The sequence below is a fragment of the Orbicella faveolata genome, unplaced genomic scaffold (assembly GCF_042242905.1).
Source record: "Orbicella faveolata isolate gen_17 unplaced genomic scaffold, um_ofav_v1 contig_1, whole genome shotgun sequence".
In the NCBI taxonomy this organism is placed as follows: Eukaryota; Metazoa; Cnidaria; class Anthozoa; order Scleractinia; family Merulinidae; genus Orbicella; species Orbicella faveolata.
Genome location: NW_028301536.1, coordinates 36,733,019 through 36,742,331, shown reverse-complemented (window position 1 = coordinate 36,742,331; position 9,313 = coordinate 36,733,019). Strand labels below are relative to the sequence as shown.

The window sequence follows — 9,313 nt, the reverse complement described above, 5'->3', positions numbered from 1 at the left end:
TAAGCTGATTTTCCAATTTTCGCTGTTCAAGGCAGGAAGAAATTCCTAACAGGGAATGATCCAAGAAAAGTTTTACGGGAGAGTAAGAACTATAGAGAGAATACAAAAGAGCCGAAAAGAGCCGCAAAGAGCCACTTAAGTTGTTTCTCTACTGATTGCAAGATTTAGTATCGCCTCTGACCTCTGGCGTATAAATTGTTTTGGCTGAAGCGCACGAGTCGGCGACTATTTTCATCACATCAAAAGAGAGTGATAAGACATTTAATCCCCTGTATAGGCCTTATTCCTAAGGTAGTCCCTCTTAAGTTATGTTTAGATGGGGTACCCAATCCTCCCGGGGGTAATTTAACATGTTACCACGCGCATTGCGTGGATGTTTTGATGGAAGATGTCGCTTAGGCGGTTCACGTGGGCAAAATCCGCGTCACAAAATTAGCCATATCTAGATCCCCTGGGATTTCTGACCCCGGTTGTGATCTACAAATAACTTGAGAGGGATTACTTTGGGAATAAGTCCTGTACGGGGGGATTGACTCACTTTCCCTTCATCGTCTCTTGCATGAACCCAACTAACAAACAAAATTAAATAAAATGATGCAGGAGACCGCAAACGAAAATGCTGCCGGTGTACGTGGGATCTGTAAAAGATCGATCAGCCAAAAATAGAAACATAATAATGAAGCAAGGCTGATTAGTACGCGGGACAACGACATCTTGGAGTCCAAACTGAAAGCCAAGAATGGCAACCGCTGACAGCTGTTTCGAACTGGTTGCTTCTCGTCAGCACGATGTAGCTGCAGCATGAAGTAAAGCAACCGGCCGGCTGACCGATCTTCTACTAAACGTACATGGTAATGAAGTGATCGCATTTCATTCCCATCCCTAGAGTGCCCTTCAATCAACAACTGCTATATATGAGTCTGCCACAAAACTTTAGTTAAAGCTATACTTTACTATTTTTTTTCTTGATAGGAGTCACGTTCAAGACTATAGCGTAGAATGTGCAGCCTTTCAAGGATTCTTTGTGTCATTTTTTGGATTTACGTAGACGGTAATTACCTTCAGCCATTTTAAGTTTCAGTAGTTGCTATTTATTTATGTGTGGTTATAGTTTTGAGACGTATTTTTCAGAAAAATAAAAAGACAAATGGAAATGTGGTGATGGCAGCTGCTTGCTAGTTTACTGTGACAGATTATGTAATGCGCGTAACCGTCTTTAAACAGAGGCGTACGTCAATAGAGGAAGTCCCTTTTGTTTAAAACTGTTATCTTTTAATTGGGTTTGAGCAGAAAAAAAAGAACTACAAAAATATGAGATGAGATAAACACAAACAACTTTCAACAAGTTTTAAGGTGTAAAATAACGTGTATTACCTTTGTTTTAAAACAAATAAATGTAAACAAATAACGTTTCTATCTACTGAAAAAAGAAGGTACTGGTCTAGTCTCCAGGCATGATAAAACAACTAGGACTCATTAAGTTAGAAATAAAGACAACATTTGGTCTCACGAGTGTTTTATTTTATTTTCAGCATCAGCCTACAGGAGGCTAGGATGCTATAAAGACAACTGGCAGGAGCAACGCCCTCTTCATCATCTGTTGTTCACAGACCGTAATGAATCCTCACCGAAATATAGTGGCATAAAATACGCCAAGGAGATTTACGATCGACGTTATCTTGACTACTTAATCAAAAGATGTGCATTAGAGTGCAAGAAATTTGGTTATGAAGTTTTTGGTATAGAGAAATTTGGTACGAACAATTATGAACAGTTATGATTTCATGTGCTTATCAAAATGTTCAAGTCCATACATATATCTTATTAACCAAGCGCGAGGGCCGTAGTGGGAGAATATCGGTCCGAGGTGTTGACAGCATGGACCGATGCAGGGAAATCCGTAAAAAACAAAAAACAAAAACAAAAACAACAGACCGAAGACCGATATTCTTCTGGTACGGTTTCGAGCAAACTTGGTTAATAAGAAATTTATTACACGACCTTTGCTACCCGAAAATCTTCAAGAGTGATCTTGCGTGATCATTCGAGGCAGTGTCCGGTCCAATACTTAGGGAATATTGGACCGACAATGGAGCAATCTAATTGTTTTATTTAAGTTATTGGCCCTCTGAACTAACATAATCGCATAATAAGTGTGCATAATGGATTTGAAGAATGATTCCTACTATTCATCCCAAAACGCATGATTTACGATTAAAAAAAGTCGGTCAATAATGTTGCGTAAAAGTCTTTCCCCAACATGTGAAACTATTCTGTCACAAATCATCTAGCCGACCTGTCTCTCCATAAAAAAACAAATTTATTTGGTGCTATATGTCGATATGCAAGGTAAGAATTCAGTGTTAAATGATATAACAAGTACCTTGGTTGATTTTTTTTACTTATAAACGCCAACTCAGTGTGCAAAAAAACGGTGGAAAAGACCCCATCTTTACTACTATTTCCCGTTCATTAAGTTTTGTACATGGAATTATTTTATACTACACATTTATTCCTTTTGTAAAACAGGCCCAAAAGTATCTCAGACATCTATGATTTGTTTTTTGTTCTTGACCAGCCGATTGTTACTCTGGAGATGGCGGACTGAGCACGTACAAAAGAGACGGGCCAACAAGACAGTGTTTCACCTCCGACTACAAACCATGTGACCTGACATGTGAAAGCCAACCCTGCGCTGGAGCTGAAAATTCCATCTTTGTTTACAAGTTAGGAGAACGTGAGTGTATACTGCTAACGATGTTGGTAATCAGTGCCTCAAGGGAGAAGAACTAAATAAATATTGGAAAGTCACCGTAGACTACAACCAAAGAATAATGATTAATAATGATAAAGTGATGATTATTCTGGGTGAATATACCTAATTTTCTGTCTCAATTACATTTTTTTGTAACTAAGAGTTTTTCTACTTTGGTGATAAAGTGTGTGTTGTTGTTGATCGGAGGAAAAAAGATGGCGGCTGAACATTTTACCACAATACCTCGCAAACCTAACACACCCCATTAGGCACAATATTGTTTTGCACTGTTTTGTGATGTTTGCAAATATTTTTCCCTGTACTAACAAAACTGTGCTTGCTGGGTTTGAAGGTTTTACAACTTTCCTGTTCGTACTAATGGGCATTGTCGGTGTTTTCTTGCACTATGAATTATGGGTAAATGTATACCAGTCGCCAAGTTTTTTTTCCTACGGAGGATTCTGATGTTAGTTTTTTCTTGGCTGCAGATGTGTATTATATCGTTCAAGATTTATTTGTTTATTTAGTGTCTATCAGCACTGTGGGAACATTTTCATTGGGAGTAACGGACTATTTTTTTCTTGTTCTTATAGCAAGTGATACATCAAGTAAACCATGTTTCCTTCCGATTAAAACGACCCCTCTGACGACTAAAGCAACGACTCCAAAAACGAAAACCACACAGATCAAGCATCCGACCAAAACAGCAACACCAACAAGTAAAGGGACAAGTAAAGCTACCAGGCGTAAGTGTCGTTGAATGTAGCCGCGCTTGCCCATCTGGCAAACATTTCTTTGTAAAAATTGGCAAGCTTGTTCCCATGTTTTCATGAGCTTACAATGGATTCTCAGGGCCGTACCCAGAACAAACTATGACTGAGGCAATGTCCATGAAGAAATTATGACTGAGGCAATTTGCATGAGTAAATTCTCTTCCGCGGTATTTAGTGTGATTATGATGATTTAGTGTGTTTGCCTGTTACCAGGTACGGGCCTGACTCTTATGAAACTTCGCATATGTATGTAATTAAATTGATCTACATGTATAGAGGAAAGAAGTGGCTGTTTTGCTAATATATGACAAAAAAAAAAAAAAATGAAAAATTGTTTATATAGCTTGACATCGTCAAAAAGGTCCACTGATACCCCCACTGTTGTTCGTGGAAAATACATGTAGTGAGAATACAATGTGAAAACGGGGACACGAATACTTCAGGTATGGGTTCTAATTCTTTGTCCCGTATCTTACCAGTCAATCGCAGGCAAAGTTGCGATCTTGAACTTAAAATATACAATTGCTAGCCATGTAAACGATTAATCTTTTTGTTTTATCGTGGCATTAAAATCCTATATTCGCATCTAAACGCTGGTTGCATAATTATATGGAATGAATAGCAAAATTTAGGTTCTCTTTTTCCCATACAGCATCTCGCAGTGCTTCTACAAAAAGTGTTTTACCAAGCCCAGTTGTTACAAAGCCAACAAAACTAACAAATCCTACAACCAGTTCGTTACCTAGCAGCAACGGCACGAATCCAGCAACAAAACGTAAGTGAAATTCTAACATTAACAAACGTCGTTTCCATATTACGTAGAATAATATGTTTAAAACCTTTCTTAGTTAACTATTAGAAAGTGGTCCAGAACTCCAATAGTGAAAGTTTGAATGTTCTCTGGTATTACATACTTTGCTTCAAAAGTAAAACCTGCATCTTTAGGGACAAAACGACCAGCAAGGCCGACCAGGTTACCATCCATAAGAAGGACTTTGAACCCTGGGAAGGGTCTGCCCAGTACAAAGAAACCAGCTACTAAGCCGACCCAAAGACCAACGGGTAAGTATAAAATATAGAACTATGAGCCAGCCACGAACAAGAGAAAATCATCCTCTTATGCTGCAAACAAAATAGGTTGATCCTATAAAACGACCGACACCGATCAGTGATCCAAATGGCTTCTCCAATCCATTGGATTGGAAGATACTTAACTTACAATAGTTCCGAACTACGGCATTGTTTTATAACCCATAGATATGAAATACCATAAAATTGATCTATAAATTATTATTGTATTCAAACAGATATTAGAAAGATGAATACGCGTTGCTTTATAATTGCGTCACTGTCGTGTGACGTATTTGGGTTTTCTTTGTCGTTTTATTATCAATCACAAAAACCACACGCCACACGGCTGGGACGAGCCCCTCTTAACCGCGGTCTGTTGCAACAAAACCAAAGACGAAACGGACATCAAGCCGGCTGCCTAGCAGTAAAGCTACGATTCCATTAACAAAGCGTAAAGAGAAACTGAAATACCTCATTTAATTTTTAATTAACACCAAATGATAATGATAAATTACTACTTTACTATATAGCAACCAAAACGACGCCCAAGACTAAGACAAAAATCACTTCTCCAAATTCTGTGGCTACGAGACCAACAAATCCTGTAGAAACTAAGAAGACTACGGGTTGGTTACCTAGCAGCAAGGCTACAATTCCAGTAACAAAAGGCAAGTGAGGAAATAATTAATAGACGCTTAATTCATTTATAACCCTACTTAAGGATGCTATTTATAATAAAGCTCTTGTTTCTAAATAAGTCACGAGAGCTTCTCTCAGTACCACTGCAATAATGGTTTCTGCAAGTTCTGTTGCTGCAAAAGCAACGCTTTTCGCATGAACTATACAGATCACAAACTCGTCGCTTAGCAGCAAGGGGTCCAGCCGAAAGGTAATCAAACAAGATCGAGACGTGGACAAAATACCGCTTAGGTTGACGCTAAGCCAATTAAAGTCTTCAGAACTAAGCTGTAGATATGTGCGTCATTTTTTTTAGCTACTAAAGGGACCCTCGGTACCACTTCAAAGAGCGCCTCTCCCAGTTCTGTCGCCACGAAACCAACGCGCCCTGCAGTGACCATACGGACCAAAAAACCGTTGCCTAGTAGCAAAGCTACTGTCCCCATAACGGTAAAAGGTAAGCAAGAATATAATTAGGTCGACGCTTATTTTTTTCAATAAAACGTGCCTGGCTGTTTATCAGTGGAAGTTCGTTGTACATCTTACTAGTTACTAAAGCGGCTTCAAGATCCACTGCAAAAAGCACATCTCGAAGCTCTGTTGCTACTAGGCCAATGCGCCGTGCAGTAACTACAGGGACTTCAAACTCGCTGCCTAGCAACAAAGCGACTGGCCCAGTAACAAAACGTAAAAATAAGATAAAATAATTGTAAATATGTAATTTGTTTACCCATGGAGCACCAACTAGTTCACAAGAACTCGTTCAGAAATGCCCGAGCATTCCAGGATCGAATTGGAATTTGGAAATGTTGGTTTTTGTGGAGAGGGGAAAACCGGAGTACCCGGAGAAAAACCTCTCGGAGCACAGTAGAATACCAACAACAAACTCAACCCACAAATGACGCAGGGTCCGGGAATCTCATCCGGGACACACTGATGGGAGGCGAGCGCTCTCACCACTGCTCCATCCCTGCTCCCCTAAGTAAGTAAATAAGTAATTCAGCATTAATTGTCACAATGATTTTTTTATTATGCCTTTACAACTTTGCCAAACGTTATTTTCTGTCAGTTACCAAAGCTACTCCCGGAACCACAATAAGGAACGCTTCTCCAAGTTCTGTTTCCACGAGACCAACGGAGCCAACGATATCTACGCAAACCACAAACACGTCTCCTACCAGCAAGGGTACAATTCCCGTAACGAAACGTAAGTGAGCAAAAAGGTTCGTTAAACTTTAATCAAAGCTACGGTCTCATCGAAGTTAATAATGCTTTGTCAGCACAATGATGTGGGAGGCGCGGTGGCCTCATGGTTAGTGCGCCCGTCTCCGGATCGAGCGGTCCGGGTTCGAGCCCTGGTCGGGGACATTGTGTTGTGTTCTTGGGCAAGACACTTTACTCTCACAGTGCCTCTCTCCACCCAGGTGTATAAATGGGTACCGGCGAACTTAATGCTGGGGGTAACCTGCGATGGACTAGCATCCCATCCAGGGGGGAGTAGAAATACTCCTAGTCGCTTCATGCTACAGAAACGGGGATAAGCTCCGGCCTGATGGGCCACTTGGCTCGCATGCAGACTTTACCTATCAGCACAATGATGGGGTCATTAGTGACGTCTGATTTGATTGGCCTGCTTCCAACAATACGAATGTTCAAAAACTAGAATGACCTTTGTTTTGTCCTTGGCTGCCTCGTGCTACTCAACATATATTTTTGAAACACTCATCGATTGGCATTTTAACGTAGGTACGTACGTAACAATTTTCGATCTGTAACTTAATAATTGATTGAACAGGTTGTGATTTGTCATTTTATGTTTCTTTCTTTCGTCCGGTCATCACCTCTTCCAATCCAGGGAAGACACCTGGTGCAACAACTATCGAGATTTCAAGAACATACCCACCAAAGTCGCCTGGTATACCATGTAAGTTGCTTTAAGTTGTCTAATTTCGCGCCAAATAAGAATAAAAAAAAACTACACAAAATACAACAGCAGAGTACAAAAACATTTTGAAAGCGCTTCGTTTCATCTGAAGTTGATCATTAACAAAAATGCTGTTGGGAATTTAAAGAGACTTTGGACATAATTAAACGCGTATAATATTTAAAATGAATTTTTATTGTCATCCATAGGTTGTATGGAACATGCACAGATATCCTTGGTCTGTGCACCTCAATGCCAAACATCATGCACAGCGGTTTGCCCTCCATCCTGCTGCTTTGCGTTGTCGCAGCAGTATCGCGGTGCTTACTCCTCTCCAACTCTCCCCCTACAGCCAGTCTACACTAATCACTGTCCATCTCCTTGTCCATCTTCGTGTGCTCCAAAGTGTTCTCCAAAATGCTGTAATGCCGTCATTTACCGATCTCAGCTGTACCTAAAACGAAAAGTTATCGGGAGGAAAAGTGTCAAGAAAAAGAACAGGTTACGAAAACTGCGTAAACTACATCAACTGAAAAAGGCCATTAAGCTGAGTCAAAATTGAGGTGAATTGGGAGTTTCTGAAACAAACCACTTTCTGACCTCCTACGACATGCTGACGTACGTCAACCTGAAGATAGTCGCCACGTTGAATTTGACCTCGAAGCAATAGTGTGTACTGTGGACGCACTATGACTTGTCAGTTTGCGCACAGGGATAATGGCAAACTAGAGTAAAATATGACAACAATGAATGATCTGTCATACAGCCAAAGAAGTTGTATAATTTTGCCTTTGAACGGGATCATGCCACCGAAGGCATGACTATAGTGATTATGGCTTGAGACGTTTTGACTCTTTCAGGATTGGAATCCAACCTAACAGCTTTTGAAAGAAGTGGCTTTTCAAAGTAGATTGGATTGGAGCAACGGGACCCTGGATGGAATGTTAATCCATCGCAGGGTCATCATCAGCATTAATTGACCCAGCATTACCCGTTTTTACACCTGTGCGGATACAAAAAAAGTGAGGGTCATGTGTCTTGCCCAGGAACAAAACACAGTGACCTCAATACTGCGCATTCTCTCGTAGAAGACATTTATTGCAAGAGGGCATACTGTGAATTGACTTTCTTTGTAAGAAAGGCTTGGTTTATACCCACTACGGCGTAAACCAACAGTAATTTTTCACAGTCAGTGAAACATCCGGATTTAACCAAAATAAGTACACGCAATACAGATTCAACTCGACACTTGACCATGTGCTTTTAATCCCCCATAATTCATTTCGGCCGTACACGATCACATCATCGATACTACACCAACCAGGCACCTGGACCAGTTTGGTGAAGTACAAAAAGAGTTCCTGGAACGTCTCTTGTCGTAAAAGGAACAGATCTTACTGACGATTTTCTGCCAGTGTTATGGTTAATCAAGTCAAAGAGACTGATTACACCCATCTTCGGCCCTTGTGGTGGCCGGTAAGTTAAACTGCAAAAAGCAATGGTTTATCGAACCCTTGATAAGAGGATCACATTCAACTGAAGCGGCATATTGGCCAAGGAATGCGTTAGTTAAGTTGGTGAGATTAGAAGAAAATGACCGACTTTCAAGCTTAAGATTGACTCATTTCCGACAAACCTTCGTTAATGTAACTATGAACTCCGATCTTTCAATTAAAAGCTGCTGAAATGCTTACATTTGGATGAAAATCAAGCTACGTTACGACATACTTAACAATCAAACAAATAAATATTTATTAGCATCAGTTATAGAGCAGTGTAATTACGATTTTAGAGTTTTTTTAAAGTAGAATATGTTTTATTTGTAACTGTCTCAGTAACTGGAAAAATCATGAACGTTATTTCATCTCACCACCCGGGTGAAGACTTGTATTGGTACCAAAGTGGACTCCCAGCGCCAAGTTAAACGTCGAACTTCAGATGATACGAACTAAATTGAAATTTGAGTCGATCCAAACTCAAAGCTCGGCCGTTGGGTCAAACATCGAACTTAATTAGAACTTAGATCGACTAAACTCAGTCGGAAGAACTTATCATTAGTTATGTAAAGCGCTACGTTTGACCTGGGCCACAGGGTTTTGTCACTTGGGACAA

At 40.2% G+C, this 9,313-nt stretch overlaps 1 pseudogene; it reads left to right on the top strand.

Annotated features, from left to right (window-relative positions):
* Positions 1–999: 999 nt before the first annotated feature.
* On the top strand, positions 1,000–8,321 carry LOC149118941 (uncharacterized; annotated as a pseudogene).
* Positions 8,322–9,313: the final 992 nt, after the last annotated feature.